The following is a 20454-nucleotide window of genomic DNA, read 5'->3' on the forward strand; positions in this document are numbered from 1 at the left end:
CAAACACACGACGGGTAAATGGGCACTATAATTGCTGTCGCAATTAGCCGATTGGCCTCACCTCTTCAGATAGCATCAGTTTCGTGGTAGCACTCACCGCCTTTGACGCCTAATTTAATGAAATTTTACTTGTGCTAAATTGAATGGCACCCAATTTGCTGGGTATATAATAAGAAAAAACTAATCATGCCCAAGTTCTGTGCTTATTAAAAACCAGATCCTGTTATTACAGGCGTTTGAAAGATCCGTAGTAGACGACGCGTGTACCTGGCTGCGTTTCGCCGATTGGACAGCTTGCCGAATCTGTGTTGGAACAATAACCGAAGAGGCGTCCTCCAAGGGAAGCTATCAGGAGTGAATGCTTTATGGGCGGCGTGGAATGATGGCTGGAGGCTGATGTGTGACCTCGAAGCTCTAAGTTTGGTATTGAATTAAACAGTTTACAAATTTAACACGCGGTTTCTATGCCGAGACGCTGTGTAGAAGTATGGGCACGAGCACGTCGAGGGCATGAATGCGCAATCAAGCAGCGAACGTTGTGAGCAGTACGGCTATTTTTTTTCGAATGGGTATCTTCACTACTAGAGATCTCTAGCTGAGGTCGATGTGCGTTGCCGATGGCCTTCAAAGCTCAGCCATGGTCAAACCTTCAATTTATAATTTTGGAGAACCAGTTAATGCTCAGTGGTGAGACCAATGGTGAAGCAAATCGACAGGTCAAGGTCATTTGAAGGTGAAGTCGGGGACAACAAGGTCACGTCATGCTCAACCAAGATTTGGTTACGTGAATGACTTAGTGCTCCCTGAAGAGCCTAAACGTGGCGTTTACGCAATAGGGCGTGACGTCACGCCATCTTTAACCGAGTACACGACGGAAGGAGCGCTTGCCCGCCTAGGAGTAAGTCGACATGCGGTGTTCACGTGCTAGGCCTTGACGTCACCGCCTCCTGAACCGAGTACCGGCGCGCCTGGCACGAAGTGAACATGTTGTGTTCACGTGCTGTGGTATTAAATTAACAGGCTGTCCATTTCCTTGATTATATACCCAATTTACAACAGGCCGAATTATAAGCGAAAATGACCATTTTAGTGTAATGTGCCCTCGTTTTCATTTATTTATGCATTTATTAAGGTACCTACAGAGCCCGTTCAGTGCATTTTTGTAGGGGGGATAAACTTGCAAAACATCGTCATTCAGATGAAACAATAAAAATACAAAGGAAACAATAAAAATACAAAGCATTCCAATACTCAGCAAACTGATAAGAAAAGAATCATGAAAGCAAGAAAGGCGTAAATGGCAAATTGTAATATGAACGAGGGTATACAAAAATTCGAAAACTCACAGCAACACAGCAAACACACACAGACAAAAAATCCATTCAACAAAAGGCCAGACAATGCATTTTCAAAAGAAGATCGCGAGGCTAACAATAGTTCTGGCAATTTATTCCAGTCATGCACTGTTTTGAGAAAAAATGAGTTTTAAAGACATCTTTACGGCACTGGCATTTTTGAACCTTTAAAGATTGATCTAAACGGGGGATGTACAGCTAAAAAAGAGTAAAAGTGAAAAGTACAAACACAGCTCTAGAAATTAAAGGCACCCGTTCAACAATACTTCATGCCTAAAGCTTAGTTTACTTCAACATCCGCCAAATACCTGAAAGACACTTCCACAACCTGTGGTTTGTAGTTTTCATTATCTTCATTCATAACAATAAAACGTCTATGTATCTAAAACATTTCAGGACATGTTTTTCTTTGTTTCATCCACACGGCAACACGCTTCTGAAACTGAGCTAAAAATAATCCAATAATATCGGAGCTGTGGAATAGCCTAAAGAATTGCATCTGTTTTTGCAAATACAACTTGTCGGTAAAACGAAGGAAAGTGAAAGACAGCAAATTGTCAAAGCTGCAAAATTTTTCTAACGCGACCCCACTAACATTTTGAAATCTATCTGCTCCCCAACTCTCAATGCGCTCAACAACTCTCAACAGCTTTCCTTGGGGAGTAGAATAACACATTCCTCAACATTTTCTGAAAAGGCAAAATTAGCCCAAGAAACTTCAGGTTATTTCTCCAGAAATACATTGACATTCTTTGAGTTGCTCATTAGAGAATAATCGTGTACGTCCAGTAGGTCTAGGTGCTTGTACAAGTATTGAGATACCAAGCGTTGCTAATTTAATTTTGGGACGCATATTTTTTTGGAGGCATACTTATGAGAGGCATACTTTTTTTTACTGTTTTCCGTGAAAAAAAATGCTTCCAGCTCCTACACTTTTGCTGTTTTCACAGAATGTTGTAGCCCCGTGTGAGAAAATGAGTGTATATATTTGTGGTGTCTGGTTCAGACCAGACGCATGACACTGGACCACGCAAGCGCAGTATGCAAAAAAAACCCTCCTTTATTCGTCACAGTAAAGCCACCTATATAGGAAATCATATTGAATGACGATGACGATATGTACACTAAAAGAAACGAAACTGAAACAAGAAAGAAGGATACAACATCGCCTCCCGCTTGAAAATACAACATAGTTATTTGCAACAACCAAAATAACACGAACTAAACGCTTATTGTTCAGGTAAAGAAAACTCAAATCTTTCGACAGGTCAGCGTACCCTACTGCTGCGACGCAAAGGTTGCTCCACCGATTCCTCTAAAGGAGCAACCACTTCTTCATTAACGTCAGCCCTTGTTTCCGGCGATCGCAACAGTTCACCCTGTTCAGCGTCTGCGCGGCTTTCAGGCCTAGCGGTACCCGAGTAGTCATGAGGCAATTCCCATGCCCATTGTTCTATTGTCTGCGATTGATTGCAGGGAACCCGAACTAGTTTAGACGCGTTCCAGCAACGACCGTCGCTCATCAAAAAGCTATTTTTGCCTTTTCTGCCGACAATCTTGAAAGGTCCCATGTAGTTTACCGACGCTTTCCCATCACCTGCTGGCTTGCGTACACGAACGAAGTCCCCTACACTAAAGGCTGGTCTTTTTGCACCTCGCCTCCTGTCCGTATACTGTTTTGCATACGTCTGCTTCGCCTTAACCCTAGCAGGAACATTTTTATTCGAAGCGGCATGGACATCCTCTCTTGTCGGCAAGCCCACTGTATTGAGTCTTGTCCTTGGCTGGCGCCCGTGGAGCAACATAGCTGGCGACACACCCGTTGTCGCATGCGGCGTCGACCTATATATGCCGAGATAGTCAACCACAGCAGCCTGGAGGGGCCGTTGTTCCAATCGGGCAACCTGCATGAAATCTTTCAGCACGCGATTAAAAAGTTCAATCGCGCCGTTTCCCTGTGGATAGTACAGAGAAGAACAACGATGCGCAATACCCCTCTCTCTCAAGAATGAATCAAACATTTGCGATATAAACTGAGGCCCATTATCTGTGACAATTTCTTCCGGATAGCCTTCTCGGCTGAACACAGTCTGCGAAAAATCGACCACACTCTGTGACGTCACTGTAGATGAAAAGGCAACCTCAGGCCACTTGGAATGATAATCGATCAGCGATATCATGTACCTACAGTTTGAAGGGGCCCAGCCAATCGGTCCCACTATATCCATTGCTAACTTCTGCCATGGTAGCGCTGTAAACGTCACCGGCTGCAGCGGTGCAAACGACGGTTTGGCGGACTTGTCCGCGGCCTGGCAGATATGACGAAAATGGATTGCTTCTTCTACCTGTCACGTAGTCTCTGCTTCGTCCTCACAATTCCTGGGTGCCCTTCGTGCGCAAAACCAACAAGGAGCGAGGTTAATTCACTCGGAACAACTACCTGCTCGCCGCGCATCAAAAGGCCATCAACGAAAGAAAGCTCTTCCCGCACGTTAAAGTACGGCATTACTTCTACTGGCAAAGCTTTTCTACGCGGCCAACCATGTACCACGTGCACAACAACCTGTTGCAGTGTGCTGTCTGCAGCAGTGGCCACCTGCAGCCGTTCCTTTGTTAGGCATTCTGATACAACGGACACAATTTCTTCCTGCATCGTCTGCTGCGAATCACAGTCAAGAGGTAGGCGTGCAAGCGCATCGACCACAACATTTTGCGATCCCTTTTGGTACTCTATGTCGAAGTTATAATACAAAGGTCGAGCTGACCATCTGGATATACGCAAAGGTCGACGTCCTGTACCGGCAGCTGAAAGTAACGTCACCAGTGCCTGGTGGTTCGTACGTAACAAAAATTTTCTACCCCACAAGTAGACGTGCCAGCGCTCGCACGCGAAGAGACAAGCAAGGGCCTCACGTTCCCCAGCGGAGTACTTCCGCTCAGCAGGAGTCAGGGCACGCGATGCGAAGGCCACCGTGCGTACGCTGTCACCATCGCGTTGCTGAAGAACGGCTCCCAGTCCCTTATCAGAAGCATCGGTCGTAACAATTACATCAAGGTCTGGGTTAAACATTTGTATGAATGGGCTTGAAGACAAAGCTGTCTTAACAAGCTGGAAGCTACGCTCAGCCTCATCATCCCACGTGAACTGTTGACCAGACCGCAGGAGCCTTCTAAGCGGCTCGACGAGATCAGAAAATCGCGGCACAAACCGAGCATAGTAACCAGCGAGACCCAAAAATGACCTCAAAGTGGCAACATCGTGAAGAGCAGGCACTTTGACATTAGCGTCAACCTTAGACTGCAATGGTGTGAGCCCTTTTGAGCTCACCGTATGCCCTAAAAAGGATAGTTCTGAAACAGCAAATGTGCATTTCTGGTTGAGCTTCAAACCTGAATCACCAATGCGTTTTAGCACCTGGTGTAGATTCTTGTGCTGCTCCTCACGTGTCTTGCCCCACACAATCACATCATCAATGTAACAAAGTACGCCTTTACAATTTTTCAAAATATGCTGCATCATTCTCTGGAAGGCTGAAGGGGCAGATGCAAGGCCAAAACACACTCTTAAAACGAAACAATCCTTCGTGTGTGATCATCATCATCATCATCATCATCATCAGCCTTACTACACCCACTGCAGGGCAAAGGCCTCGCCTATGTCTCTCCAATTAACCCTATCCTTTGCCAGCTGCATCCACCCTTTGCCTGCAAACTTCTTAATCTCATCCGCCCACCTAACCTTCTGCCGCCCCTGCTACGCTTACTTTCTCTTGGAATCCACTCCGTTACGCTTAAGGACCAGTGGTTATCTTGCCTTCGCATTACATGCCCTGCCCAAGCCCATTTCTTTCTCTTGATTTCGACTAGGATGTCATTAACCCGTGTTTGTTCCCTCGCCCACTCTGCCCGCTTCCGATCTCTTAACGTTACACCTATCATTTTTCTTTCCATGGCTCGCTGCGTTGTCCTTACTCTTTTCGTTAGCCTCCACGTTTCTGCCCCGTAGGTGAGTACCGCTAAGATTATGCTGTTGTACAGTTTCCTCTTGAGGAAAATTGGTAAACTGCCACTCATGATCTGCGAGAATTTGCCATATGCGCTCCACCCCATTCTTATCCTTCTAGTTATCTCCCTCTCATGATCTGGAACAGTTGTCACTACCTGCCCTAAGTAGACGTATTCCGTCACAATTTCTAGGCTCTCGCTGCCAATTGTGAACTGTTGTTCCCTTGCTATGCTGTTGAACATTAGCTTGGTTTTCTGCATGTTAATTTTTAGACCCATCGATCTGCTCTGCCTGTCTAACTCATTGATCATGATTTGCAGTTCACCTCCTGAGTGACTCAACAAGGCAATGTCATCAGCAAAACGCAGATTATTTAGGTATTCTCCATTTATTCTTATTCCCAACTGTTCCCAATTCAGGCCTCAAAATATCTCCTGTAAACATGCGGTGATCAACATTGGCGAGATCGTGTCTCCCTGCCTGACGCCCTCCCTTATTGGAATTTTATTGCTGACTTTATGGAGGACTATAGTAGCTGTGCAGTTTTTGACACAAGGCTCTTCTACCCCATGATTACGCAATGCCTGTATGACTGCCGAGGTTTCCACTGAGTCGTGTGTGATAAAGGTGGTTAGTCCCAGACTTTCCGGAGTCAGTTCTAGCTGGCGGTATGCCGACGCTAAGTCGAGCTTCGAGAAGCACGTTCCTCCAGCTAGTTCATGAAGTAGTTCCTCTGTATGCGGAAGAGGAAAAGCATCGGCAATTACTGCCTTGTTCATTTCACGTAGGTCCACACGCAACCGAATTGAACCGTCCTTCTTCCTCACGACGACGATCGGTGAAATCCACTCCGATGCGTCGACAGGTTCAATTATATCTTCGGCCAGCAGACGTATCTCTACCGATGCCTGTTGCCGTAGCGTGAGCGGCAGGCGTCAGAGTTTCGCAGCGACTGGTTTCACAGATGAACGGCATTTAACATGGTGAACAAAGCCTTTCACATGCCCTAACTGTTCCGTGAACAAGTGCGCAAACTGGTGCGTGAATTCTGAAGGCAGTGAATCAGGGCATGTCACCTGGCAGAAATTCAAGGTTGAGCCGTTGCTAGTGATTCCCAGGCTCCGAACGGCATCAAGCCCCAGCAGCGAAGTGCCCTTGGGTTGTGACATGAAAAAGCACACTGGCTCTGTTTCCCTTGTAAGATACGTCAGCAAGAAAGCAACCGCTTAACTTGATTTGTTCTCCGGAATAGTTACACAAATTGGCAGTCGGCGGTCGCAAAGAGCACGTGTTGGCTGGATATTTGTGGTAGTGCTCTTTACTGAGCAAAGAAACCGTAGCGCCTGTGTCGACAATCAACGACACTCTTATCTTCCCGATAGAAATGTTGGCTCGACTATCTTTCGCCGACGCATTACGGTTACCGATTTGAAGTACCGTGACGGCGTTGGCCTTCTCGGGCTTTCGAACGGCATATTTTTTTTCTTCGATTTGCACATGATTGAAAAGTGACCAATTTTTCTACAAGAGTGGCAACGCTTGTTCCTCGCCGGACATGCAGTCGAGTTAGCCATATGCGATGACGAGCCGTGTCTGTAGCAACTTCCTTGCTCAGAGTCTGATCTTTTTCGCACATCTTGAATCTTGTTCACAGTGCTATGCGCGAATTCCCCGAGCTCTTGTTGTGTTTGCTCAATTTTCTTCCCGATGTCAACAGCACGCTGCAGTGTAAGCGAAGACCCTTCATAAAGCATGCGTTCACGGGTTGTTCGTGACGAAGTGCCTTCCAGTAATTGGTCTCGAATCATGCTATCGGTAACACTGCCAAAATTGCAAGTAGACGCAAGGTCCCGAAGACTGTTTGTAAATGTTTGAAATGTCTCACCAGGCAGTTGTCGTCTTTGGCGAAACCAGCGCCGCTCCACCAAATCATTCTTAGTGCTCGCGAAATGCGTATCCAGTGCAGCAAACGCGTCCTTGAACTGGTCCACCTTGTCCTCGGCCTTGCCGTCCGCGGTCACGTCTGCTCCTTGTGCAAGGATGCTGTAGAATATTCGTTGGCCTTCAACCCCGAGCGAGTTTAGCAGAATTGCCTTCCAATGCTTCGGCTTCTGTTCATCGCCGCCAATGGCCTCCAGGAAATTCAGGAATACGCGTTTCCACTGCTGCCAAGGCACAGCCGGGTCACCGGGTGCAGCCAAGAAAGGGGGCGGTGCTGGAAAACACCCGAGCGGCATGGCTCCGATACTGACCCTCGCCGCCAATATGTGGTGTCTGGTTCAGACCAGACGCATGGCACTGGACCACACAAGCGCAGTATGCAAAAAAACCCTCCTTTATTCGTCACAGTAAAGCCACTTATATAGGAAATCATATTGAATGACGATGACGATATGTACACTGAAAGAAACGAAACTGAAACAAGAACGAAGGATACAACAATATTATGTATATAAATATGTATATATTTCCCGCAACCAGTCCAGGAATATATAAAGAAATCAGCCGCGAAGGCCCAGGCAAGCACTCGCATACCAAGGATCCCAGCCAGCGCTGCCGCCGTGAAAAGGACTCTCAACGCCGCGAGTGGCCCCTTAACTTCCGTTAGGTGCGCAAAGCTTTTAAAATGAGGATTCCACCCCCGTGGGTCGCTTCTGCGCATGTCCAGCATATCTTCCTTACACGCGCCGCTTGATAAGCGGGAGCTGGACGGGCGGCTCTCTCAAAATTCGGCGCACTTTCGAAAACAACGGCGCGGTGCGTAAGCAATCACGCCCGCGCGCGGTAAAATAAAACAACAAAAAAACACCGTGAAGGATCCCTGGAGAGCGCGCAACTTTGCGTGTGCTGCTTCCCTGTCCACTCAGCGCGCCGACGCGGCGCCACAGTAAAAACATAGCCACGCTCGGCGTCGATTTCTCTAGAATGTCTGAGTAGTTTCCACTCATCGTCGACTGAGAGGGCGTGACCTTGACTGCGCTAAAGTGATACCCTCTCCCCTTCGCTCTCGTGACTTCGTCTTCACATTGCAAGACGGACCCTGAAATTTCTCAAAGGCTGTCTCCGCACTCGACCAATAGGGTAGCGCGTCCGGTGCGAGAAGGAGAAGGAGCTTGCGCAGTTGAAACTGCGTGTATGTGCGCGCCTGCATTGGCGCGAAGAACAAACAGACGCGAACTGCGCCTATAAATGAGGGGCTTCAACCGCTGTCTGTTATCCCGTGCTGCCGTTTAAGCTTTCGAGAAGCGCGCCCGCTCGACTCCCGGGAGAACACCACTTGCCCAGCCACGGACCATCGAGGCTACGTGCGCCAGTCTGCGATCGGCCCCGTCGTTCACCTCAGGTCGTTGGACTATCGCAGTGCGCGGTGAACCAATTGTGTTTTGTTCGATTGTATCTCGCTGTGTTAGTGCACTTTAGGTGCAGAGATTTTGTTGAATTGTAATTTCTGTAGAGTGTTACTTTGCACGAGTTGCATTGTATTTGTAAATCACCTTGAATGCGCTCGTACGAGTGATTACGAAATACTTTGCATCGTCTCTTCACTGTATAAACTTTGTTTTGTGGACCTTTGGCTCCGACCCATTCTCTGGCTTGCGACCGGCGAAAGCTGGGCACCAAATGACCAACCCCCTTGTCACTTGGTAGCTGGTCTCCTGCTGAGCTTGCCACGTTGAGTCTAGGGCAACTCCTTTGTGACCGAGGCCGCTACCCACACACGCTCTAAGGGTGTCTGGGAGCGCAAGCAAAAGTGCGGGAAGTGGTGACATATTCTGGCGTCCGCGACCCGTGTTTGGTACTTTGTAGTCGCAGAGAACGGAGAAAATTTCGGAAAGAGTTTACGAAGAGTTCGTAAATGAGCGTTTAGAAGCAGAACCATATTGTGAGTTGCCGCGCTGAAGCGGTTGGAGAGGTTCACAGAGCAGACGTTATGTGCTACATCTGAAGAGTTCAAGATCAGAATGAATCTCAAGGAGATAGCCAAGCTAGGCCTTCAGAAAAGTCTGAAGGGAGCTGAACTTGTTCAGTGGGTGGGCCAAAAATGAAAAGAGGTTCGAGGAGAGAGAGAAAGAGAATGGCAGAGAAAACAAGAAGAAAGATAGAGAGAAAGACAGCGCACTAAAGAATCCGCTGTGCGAGAAAGACAGCGCGCAAGAGAAGCCGCTGAGAACAAGAGACAAAATGAACGAGAAGAAAGAGAAGAAAGAGAAAAAGAATTGCAGAAGAGACGAGAAGAAGCCGCAAAGCTCGCCTTGTAGTGAGAAACTGAATTTCAAAGAGAGTATGCAATTCTTGCGAGGAAGCTTGCTGAAGTTCGGCGTTTGAGCAACGTCAGGGAGCCAGTGGGGCTTATTTCCGGAGAGGCCGGGTGGAAGACTAACGAGTCTGATTTGTAAGCAACCACGAAAGAGGTTGTAAATAGCTCCAGTAGGAGTTTCGTTGAGGAACCGCCAGTTCCTGCAACTAAGATTGAAGTTTGTGAGGACCAGACCAGAGTGTCGCTTCCTCAGGAAAGTGATAGTGTAGCTACTACCGAGGTAGTAGGCACTGAAGAGAAGGACAGCCTGGCGCTTCACTCAGAGGAAACCTTAGGGCAGTCGCCTGAAGATGGAAACGAAAGCAGGAGCTTCACCGAAAAGTGAGAGTACTGCACGCCTAATTGTTGCAGTAGTGACCGTGAGCAAGAAAGGTCAAATGTCAAAGAGTGCGAAAGCTCTGACGCATTTGCCACTGAGGAGAACACCTTCAGTGAAGAACCGGAATCTGTTCCGAGTGAACCCTCGAGCAGCGAGGGGGCCTTTCCCAATGAGGAAGGTTATGAAAATTTTGCCTGTGAGAAAGGCGAAAGTGCAATGCAAGGAATGAAGCACGAGTGCACAGAAAGTGACAAGCTCAGGAGAGGATCTCAGAAAAAACGTTCAGTGCTCAAAGAACCAAAAGCATCTGAACCAGTGGCTTCACCGCGAGAACCCAGCTCGGCTGATGCAAGTGAAAATGAACCGGGTGTGCCTTGTAGAACATCTTGGAAGAAAGTAAAAAGCAAGGGAAACGAATCGTGCACAACCAACCAGATGCTGTCTAACAGGACAGACCTCAGAGAAAGGTCAGAAAGAAACCCGGACAACAGAGAACCAATCTGAAGACCGCTCAGTCGGTTGCAAGCAAGCTGCATGAGCATGGCAGCAAAGTTAAACAGAAGCTGACACAAACGAGCAGAACCTACAGAACGGATTCAGTGTGGAAGCGTAAGCGCAAACAGAAAAGCGCGCGCCGAGAAGAAGCACACGACAAGTGGAGTCGTCATGAGCGAACTGGCCTAACATCTGCTCGCAACAGACGCCCTTGCCGAAGGAAAAGAGGAGCGGCTCGAAGTTTGAGCAGACATACTCAGAGGGGTACGAGTAGGAAGCAGAGCCAGAACTGCGTTCGGAAGAGAAAACTCTGTGGAAAGAGGAAAACGAGCAGAACGCGCGAAAGGAAGAAAACTCAAAGTCGAGTTAGAAAGCAAGCCACAAACGCCTCCGAAATCTCGAGTGGGGCAAGATTATGCCGAGCCGACTGCTTACGCCGAATTTGGAAATATAGGCGCAGAAATGCCTTGAACTTGTGTGCTCCCTCTTTGTGTTGTATTAGCAAGGATCCCCGGAGAGCGCCTAACTTTGCGTGTGCTGCTGCCCTTTCCACTCAGCTCGCCGAAGCGGCGCCAACGGAAACACGGCCACGTGCGGCATTGATTTCTCTACAATGTCTGGGTAGTTTCTGCTCACGTCGACGGAGAGGGCGTGACTTTGACCACGCTAAAGTGATACCCTCTCCCCTTCGTTCTCACGCCAACATCATCGCATCGCAAGAAGGACCCAGATTTTTCTCGAAGGCTGTCTCCGCGCTCGACCAATTGGGTCGCGTGCCCGGCGTGAGAATGTGAAGGAGCTTGTGAAGTTGAAACTGCGTTTATGTGCGCGCCTGCCTTGGCGCGAACAAACAGAAGCGGACTGCGCCTATAAATGAGAGGCTTGAACCGTTGTCTGTTAGCCCGAACCGCCATTTAAGCTTCCTAGAAGCACGCGCGCTAGACTCCCGGGAGAACACCACTCGCCCAGCCACGGACCATCGAGGCTACATGCGCCAGTCTGCGGATCGGCCCCGTCGTGCTCCTCAGGTCGTCGGACAGACGCAGTGCACGGTGAACAAATTGTGTTTTGTTTGATTGTCTCTCTCTATGTTAGTGCACTTTAGGTGCAAAGATTTTGTTGAATTGTAATCTCTCTCAAGTGTTACTTTGCACGAGTTGCATTGTATTAGTAGATCAATTTGTATGCGCTCGTACGAGTGATTGCGAACTCCTCTGTGTCGTCTCTTCGCTGTATAAACTTTGTTATGTTTTGTGAACCTTTGGCTCCGACCAATTCTCTGGCTTGCGACCGGTGAAAGCTCGGCAGGAAACGGCCAACCTCCTTGTCGTAAGGTAGCTGCTCTCCGGCTGAGCTTGCCACGCTGACTCGAGGGCATCTCCTTTGTGACCGAGTCCGCTACCCCCACACGCTCCTTAGGTGTCTGGGACCGCACGCAAAAGGTCGCGAAGTGGAGACAGCGGCCTGCAGTGCACTAACTGTAATAGTAAGGGCAACTTTAGAAATTAGTTTAGCAGCTTGTTTGCCACCCTCATGCACCTATTTTACATACCAGTACATGTATTAATCGGCTGCACAAGCAATCTTCGTACCCAAGAAAGCGTATTCATAAAGCTTTTTTGTCGAACTGAGTCATTCATTGTCGATCATGTTCGACCTGTCGTGCGCTCTGACACTAGCAGCTGCGTGCATTAATCTTCAATCACAGAAGACCCTCGGCCAGCAATGCAATATTATTCCTTTAGCTGCAATGTGCATTGCATATCTGCGGTTTTCAGTGACACCGCTTTCAGAGCCCTGCGCTGTTGCTAGTGTTTATTCAACGAGGATTAAGCATCGTTGGAAGACGCAGTTGGACTCTATTTTGCGCTGCGAGCAGTCGACATAAACAAGGAGAAAGTATACGCATATATAATTCAAAATATTTTAATCAAAGATGCAGATGTCCGCGCCGACAATATTTTGCAGCCGCGGATACCGATTGCAGGAATCCTGAAAGTATAAAACTTCCAAACCTCAGTGTTTATCAACTGTTTGTATTACATCACCAAGGCACATTAACGGGCATAACATGCGACCGCGACCGCACAGCATTACAGGAAAACAGTGCGTGGAACTTAGCAACAGCTCATCGTTCGATAGAACTTTTTAGCGCTTCTGAATGTAATTGGTCTTGAGAACACATGAACAGGAGACGTAGAAAAATAAGCAGTAATGGACGTATGATTCTGTGAGTGCTCTTAGCTCACCGGGGCGTGAGCGACCGAGGTTAGTAGATAAAGCGAACTGAGTGCTCATGGCCGCGATCTCCCGTAAATTAATTAAAGCGCTTCTTCGCGTGGACTGCGGGCTTGATCAACACACGCCTAGGCCAGCTGAAAAATTTTGCCTCCTATATTACGTTCTTTAAGTCGTCGTCGGTATGTTCACGTCCGACCGCTACGCGCTATCGGCAAGTTAATAAATGCTCGGAATCGACTTCAGGTTTTGTCCACGGAGAACAAAGGCCCTGGCCCGCATTTTAATTTATACGCAAATTACCCATAAAGCTGTCTGAGAAATGAGCGCAGAAAGAAGAAGCTGCGCACTGGCAGGCTTGCTGCCACACGTTACCTCGCGTAGCATTTGATGTAGCCTTGGGACAAATTAAAAAAATTAAATATGCAAGAAGCTGAAACGTACCTGGTTCCTGCACCCATCGGAGCGTCCTCCCAGAGCGCAAAACATAGCGCAACAGTGCGTCGGCATTGCACATTTTTAACGATGCGCAGCCGGGTTAACTCCAACGTTGGGCAGCGGTTTCGTTTTCTCTGCCAAACCAACATGGCTGGCCTTGTTCTCGGAGCGCCAAGGGATGGCGTATATAGTCTATTGGCTCTACTCTGGAAAGGAGCTACTGAATCTTTCCTCCCGAAGTGCGAAAATATGAAACGCAATGCTCGTCTCTAATATGTTCCAATTCCTGCGCAAACACATTGCTTTTCGGGTCCCACACTTCCCATGAGTACTCCAACATTGGACACACCAACGTTTTATATGAAGTTAGATTTGTTTCACTTCAGGTAAAATTTAGTGTTCACCTGAGGCAGCCTAACTTCTTATTAGCTTTAACAACAATGGACATGACACATGGCCCCCAATGAAAGTTCTAGCTCACAGTCATCTCTGGGTATCAAAATTCATTTGTGCGTCGGAACGTGTTTCCTTCTGCGGATTAACCAAACTCTAGCGGTGGACGTTTGTGTGACGTAGTCATAAATGTTGATTTATTGGGGTTTAATGACGCTTTCGATAATTTACACCAGTCACTGATCTTACCCAAGTACTAATTATGTAAATTGGTCGTCTACTGTCTCAATATGGATGTAAATGATGCTGTCATCTGCAAATAATCCTAATTTAATCAACCTGTTCGCCCTTATATCATTAACGTAGAGCAGGAACAATTAAAGTCCAAGTACCGAACTTTGCGGTGCCCCCAATCTTAATTGACATGTGCTGGACATATTTGCGGTGATGAATACGAACTGTTCATCGTACCAGTTATTCTCTTTTGAAACATGCCTCATCTTGGAGATAAGTTGCCATAGGCCTTCGCAAAAATTGAGAAATATACAGTTATCGGTCGCTTGCGATCACCAAACCCTCAGAAGTCATGCGTAAGTTCCACTAGTAGTGTTACTGTTGACTGGCCCCGTTGAAATTTATGTTTAAGTGGATTTATTATGTTATTATCGGTTAAGTGTTGTCGGATATGGAAAGATCCCTCGTCTCCTCTCTCTTGAGAAGAGCAAAGTGAATCTGCTCCTCCGAAGCCGAGAAAAAAGCAGAAGCCACCGTTCTCGCCGACCTACAAAAGAATGGCTACATACGTATCTTTATTCAACGCGTTGGTCACCGTCAAGCTCGGAGGACAAGAGAACTAGCGAACAATGAAACAACGAAACGCGTGCGCGTTGTGCTTCCATATGTGAGGGGAACCAGCGAAGAACTACCACGCATTCTCGGAAAGCATGGAATCCACGTGGCTGAAAAACCTGTTTGGACAATCAGCCGCTTCTTACTACGACCAAAAGACCACGTCCCAAGAGAAAAACAACCGCGTGTTGTCTACAAAATCGTATGCTCAGAGTGCCCGGCTTCATACATCGCCGTAAAAATGTCAAAATGTCATCCGGGTAATGAATTCAGTAGCCAACCCCCTCGCCTAACACTGCGAGCGCGCCGACCACCGGATAGCCTTCGAGGAGGTGAGCGTCTTGGCCGTGGAGCCAAACCTGTTCAAGAGGCCACATGTGGAGTTATGGCACATCCGGCTCACAAAGGAGGCGACAAATAGGACTCCAGTAACGCTCCCCTCCGCGTACATTAGTGGACTGCGCCACGTGCTAACAAAGGGAGAGAGAAGGGAGCAACCCGCTGCTGCTGCTGGCTCACTTTAGTCACCGCTTAAGAGTGGACCGAGTTGGTACCGATGCGTTGGGTAAAGGTAAAAGATATTGGTTGGCGTCAGTTTTCTCTGTACAGACGATGAACACTCTGCAGACGGTGAATACAAATTTTTCCACCCAGACTTTGGGCTGGAGGCGCAGCGACGTGGATGGCTCCTGTAACATCACATTACGAGCTCGCCATTGCAAAGGGTGCTGAAGTACGAGCTCACCTTTCAACCTCAGACGCCCGATATTCGTCATAGACCCGCCACCATAGTGAATGTGGTCTTAGGAGACTCCGATGAGACAAGTGAAAGGGGTCGCTTGTACTGGGCGTGCCATGCTATTAAAACGACAATTCAATGGACCCCAACAACACCCTATTTAACACAAAATAGTAAGGTTTCAAGACGGCAGCATCACTCGCCCTTTCCTTTGAATTTCAGAGGGCACGTACAAGAGAAGCTGAAAACTTTTTCGAATAAAGAAATTTGCTTTTGTGCCATCTCGACCCTGTCTGCCGCAACGCAGTTAGGGTTAGAATTATTGCGCTGGGTGAGCGCCCTTATTGCAGGAACTGAGTTATCTACACATCCGTGTGCTGTGCGATGTCAGTGCACGTTAAAGATCCCCAGGTGGTCGAAATTATTCCGGAGCACTCCACTACGGCACCTCTTTTTCCTTTCTTATTTCACTCCCTCCTTTATCCCTTCCCTTACGGCGCGGTTCAGGTGTCCAACGATATATGAGACAGATACTGCGCCATTTCCTTTCCCCCAAAAAACCAATTATTATTATTATTATTATTATTATTATTATTATTATTATTATTATTATCTACACCATAGCGACTATATACACACTATAAGTGAGGTGACAGAGAAATACGCGGAATATAACCAACCTCGATATAAAGCGTTCATTGATTACGAGAAAGCATTTGACTCAGTGGAAACTTCAGCAGTCATGCATGTATTTTGGAATAAGGGTGCACAAGTTTCTAGTGTGAAAATACTGGAAGATATAACTCCGTGTCTACCATAGTTCATAACGTTAACAATAACATTTAATAATAACGGGTGTCAAACAGGGAGACACGATCTGGGGATACGATCTCGACAATGCTATTCAACGCCTATTTACGGGAAGCGTTCTAAGTCCTGGATTCTGAAGAAGTGAGAATAAAAGTAATGGAGAATACATTTGTAATTTTCGATTCGCTCATGACATTTCATTGCTATGTCACTCAGGAGATGAGCTGAAAAGCATGATGAATGAGTCAGACAGGCAGAGTACAAGGGACGGTAAATTAACACGCAGAAAACTAAAAATAATGCTCAACGGTCTTGCATGACAACAGTTCACAATTAATAACGAGGTGCTAGGCGTTGTAAGGAAATACGTCTACTTAGGGCTGGCAGTGCCCACCAATTCGTATTTATTTATTTATTTTTATTTTACAATACTGCCTCTCTCAGCCGAGAGCCTAGCAGAAGGGCATAAAAAGTGAATTCTTGTACGCATACAAGTATACGTGTGAGTGACACAAATCACGAAGAAACAACATAATTTATCAAAATACAAGAGACAAGGTAATAGAAGCATGCAATAGAAAACAACGTAGTATATAATTACAACAACTCTGCACGTCTTAGTCATAAGCAAAAACGAGAAAGTTTAAAGAAGCAACTGCATTTCAATTCTACTTATTGAGAGTGCTACCTAAAATAGAATCGCGAACAAACGTTAGAAGATTTTAATAATCTTTTGTGATTAACTCTAACTGTGAAACAAACCCGGATAATGAATTTGTTGTTAATGATGAGCTAAGTTCATTCCATTCTCTGATCACGCGAGGAAAAAATGGGTACCTGAATGTGTCGTTAGAGAAAGAATACTTAGCGTATGCTCGTGTTGATACCGTGTTTTTCTAGCTTGCGAATATGAAATGTACTGGGTGGTATTCATTTTATACTGACAATGCAGAATTCTAAAAAGGAACTTAAGTCGAGCTTGTTTTGCTCTCGACAATAGTGTGTTAAGGCCTGAACAAGCTAAGAGACGCGAGGGTGAGTCAGTAGGACGGTATTTGCTGTGAATGAACCTTACGGCTTTTCTTTGTACGCCTTCAAGTTTAGCTATGTTAGTTGCTGTGTAAGGAAACCAAACTGTGTTAGCGTATTCTGAAATAGGTCTCACAAATGTTTTTACGCAAGAAGCTTAATATTCATTAGAGCAAGCTTTAGGCGCCTTTTTAGATAAAATAGCTTTCGCAGTGCAGTATATGTAATATTAGTTATGTGTGTTTCCCATTTGAGGTTAGATGTAAATGTTATGCCTAAGTATTTATGTTGATCGACCTTCGAAAGAGGCATGTTTTGTTATCATCAGAGGGAAATAACGAGAAGAATAGGAATGAAGTGGAGCGCATAGGGCAAGTTCTCTGGTCATGAATGGCCGCTTACCAATATCCCTGAAGAGAAAAGTACCCAACATCTGTATCTTACCGGTACTCGCTTATGAGGCAGAAACGTGGAGGCGAAAGAAGAGGGCTCAGCTTAAGGACAACGCAGCGAGATATTGAAAAAAAGTGATAGATGAAATGTTAAGAGACCGGAAGCCGGTGAAGCGGATGAGGAGGCAAACACAGGTTAATGTCATCTCAGTCGAAATCAAGAGGAAGAAATTGGCTTGGGCAGAGCATGTAATGGGAATGCTAGCTAGCGGCTGCTCCTCAAAGGTAACGGACTGGATTCCAATAGAAGGCAAGCGTAGCAGGGGACGCCGGAAAGTTAGGTGGGTGGAAGAGAATAAGAAGTTCGTGGGGCTACGATGGCCACAGCTTGCCGAGGACAGGGTTAATTGGTTAGGCATGGGAAAGGCTTTACCTTGGAGTAGGCGTAGTCACACTGATGAGGATGATGAAAATGCCTAAACAAACCAGGCTATGAGGGACACCAAATTGGAGGGATTCGAATAATTTTGGGCACATGCGGTTTTCTTGAACTTACTCTTACAGAGCACACAGTACAGGTGCCTCTGGCATTTTGCCTTCATTTTGTTGGGATTGTATCCCCATCTTTCGGGTTGCAACCGACAACCATAACAACTGATCTAACGCGGCGGCTTAGTAAAAACACTTCCGACGAGCACCATGAACTATTGCGTTAAGAGCCTGTTCTAACTTGCCAGCAGTGCTTGTTACAGGGGTAGACAGGATGTCCCACTTCCTCGCCTTCTGAAAGTAATCAATGTTGTGCCTCTTGCGACTCCTTTTGTATCTTACAGTGCTTTTCAGCTGGCGCGTGTCCAGCAAGTGGCCACGCCTCTCGTGGAGTGGTCACTTTTTCAGCGCGCTTTAAAATGCATAAATGCTTCGCGGCGTCTTGCGCTCCGTCCTTTACCACCGTCCACAATATACGGTTTTCGCCATTTTACCCATTACGCCGTTGCCTGCCCGAAGCTAAATCTAATTTGAAATTAATCCACCTTAGGCACTATTTCTACGTTCAGCCGTCGGAAGCAGCTTCTTGCCGCATCATGACATGCATAGCTACGCGCATAGACTGCGTGACAAATTCAGCGATGGGTGTGGTTCAGCCTTATTGCATATCACAGTCTGTTGCTCATTCGGTTCCATCAAGCATTAGTGGACCTCCTGGTTGAGCCCGCCAACATAACAAACAGGGGCCAATAGCTCGGGTTCATTTTGCTCGCGTAGCTAACCAACTTTCTCGCTCGTCTGAAAATCTGAGCCACTAGAAGACCAACCAGCTACTCACTCATACGTTCCTTTACCTCGTAACATAGAAAACACACTTCTCTCCCGGTCGGAAGTAAACATTCTACTTAGTAAATATACTACGGTGGCCTAGGGCACTAACTCAGCTTTGGAAAGCAAAATTTAAGCCGTTGATCGCTGGCTTGGAAAAACACTTCCCGGTTTGTGAACATACCAAAATTTAGGGACATGCTTTTACAGGTGTTCCTCGCGATGACTTACAGTAAGAGACTTCGCTGTGTTTTAGTGAACAACTACTTCTTCTAATTCTTGTTCATCGATAGACCACCGAGGAAGAGAAGCTCTGGAGTTTCTCTTTACAGGATGGAACAGCTGGCTTCGGCGCAACGCAAAGTTGTTAATTTCCGGGCTGAGTAGTTCAGGTGGCGTGATTTTTTCATACTAAGCCAAAAATAGTGAACCTAGTATCTGCTCGTTTTCGCTAGCAGTTTGGAACATCGCGGCTCACGGAATACGCTGAAGACGTCTTCCGTCTTTCTCAATTATGCCCTAGCAGACCCCTCACAGCTTCCTGATAACTTGACAAATTAAAACCTCGCTTCTGCTTAACGCGGAAACTTGGGCTAGTTGGACAGCGTTTGAAATAATTTTTGCTACCGCTTAGTGAACACACAGACAAAGCCGTTTACATAACTGTCCTGTGTATTTGTGTTCTTTGTCTGTGTGTTCACTAAGTGCTAGCAAAATTGATTCCTCGCTTCTTCGCTAGCAGTTTGGTACATCACGGCTCACCGGATACGCTGAAGACGTCTTCCGTCTTTCTCTTCGGTTGTAGCTGACCACTCGCAGCTTTCTCACAACTTGTCACATTGAAACCTCACTTCTTCAATCGGAGGAATCGATTCTCAGTAGTTAGTACCCGCAATTATGTACCAGGTTAGCAGGAAGAAATGAGAGAAAAGCAAACCTACGAGTGGTTTGAACCATAAGGCTGTAAGTGCTACACTACAAATGTTAAAGTCTCAACCTTCTCCTTTACTGTTTCTCTCCCTTTTCAGTGTTACAGCCAGTACATACTGTCCCAAAGAGCCAAGTGAAGGGGAAAAACGGGAGCACCCCTGTGTCGGGGATGTATGTGCTTTTATTATATTCTGCACTGCTCTCTGCATGCATACTGCGTCCCACATAATACAGGTGCTTGTACGCTTACAGTTTGCCATATCACAGATTCACTTTTCACTATTCATGGCGAGGAATGCGTAGACCTGCCAAAATTAGTTTTTCGATACTTAGCGAAACTTACCGACGAGCAGGAATAGTCTTAAAATACATTTTTCCACGTTCAACAATGTTATTTTTGGTGATGCAAACGTTCAACGCAATGAAAGTTTATCCCTGTGGCGTGAAATGTTCTGCACGTTGAGGCCAGAAGTGTCGGCACCACATTCGCTGCATTCTGCGTCTGTGATTGCGTCGAACTGCCAGAAACTTTTAAACGCCAGGAATGTTGAGGTGCAAGCGCGCAACGTTACAGCATTTTAGACAGCCTTCTCTTGGGTGCCGTTTACATAACTGCGGATCCCCTTAATATCTGCGTTGTCCGCGCCCTTTTCACCCACCTAACCATGGTGATAATATCTTGAACACCCATTGTGTGTTGTGCGCCGGACTACGCGTGACAAATATCGTCACTTGTATGCATTTTAAAGCACAATCGGTGCAAGCCATTCTTCATTCTTCTCAGTAGCTGTATCATTGCAAACGCTTTTGCCAAATGTATGTGCAT

At 46.6% G+C, this 20454-nt stretch overlaps 1 long non-coding RNA gene across 1 annotated transcript in view; it reads left to right on the forward strand.

The window, feature by feature from the left end:
- LOC144123139 (uncharacterized) overlaps positions 1–19758 on the forward strand; it is a 31968-nt gene extending 12210 nt beyond the window's left edge. Inside the window, exon 3 of the long non-coding RNA XR_013313019.1 lies at positions 19727–19758. This is a non-coding gene — a long non-coding RNA (uncharacterized LOC144123139). The remainder of the gene's footprint in view (positions 1–19726) is intronic.
- Positions 19759–20454: the final 696 nt, after the last annotated feature.

This window comes from Amblyomma americanum, chromosome 3 (assembly GCF_052857255.1).
Source record: "Amblyomma americanum isolate KBUSLIRL-KWMA chromosome 3, ASM5285725v1, whole genome shotgun sequence".
Lineage (NCBI taxonomy): Eukaryota > Metazoa > Arthropoda > Arachnida > Ixodida > Ixodidae > Amblyomma > Amblyomma americanum.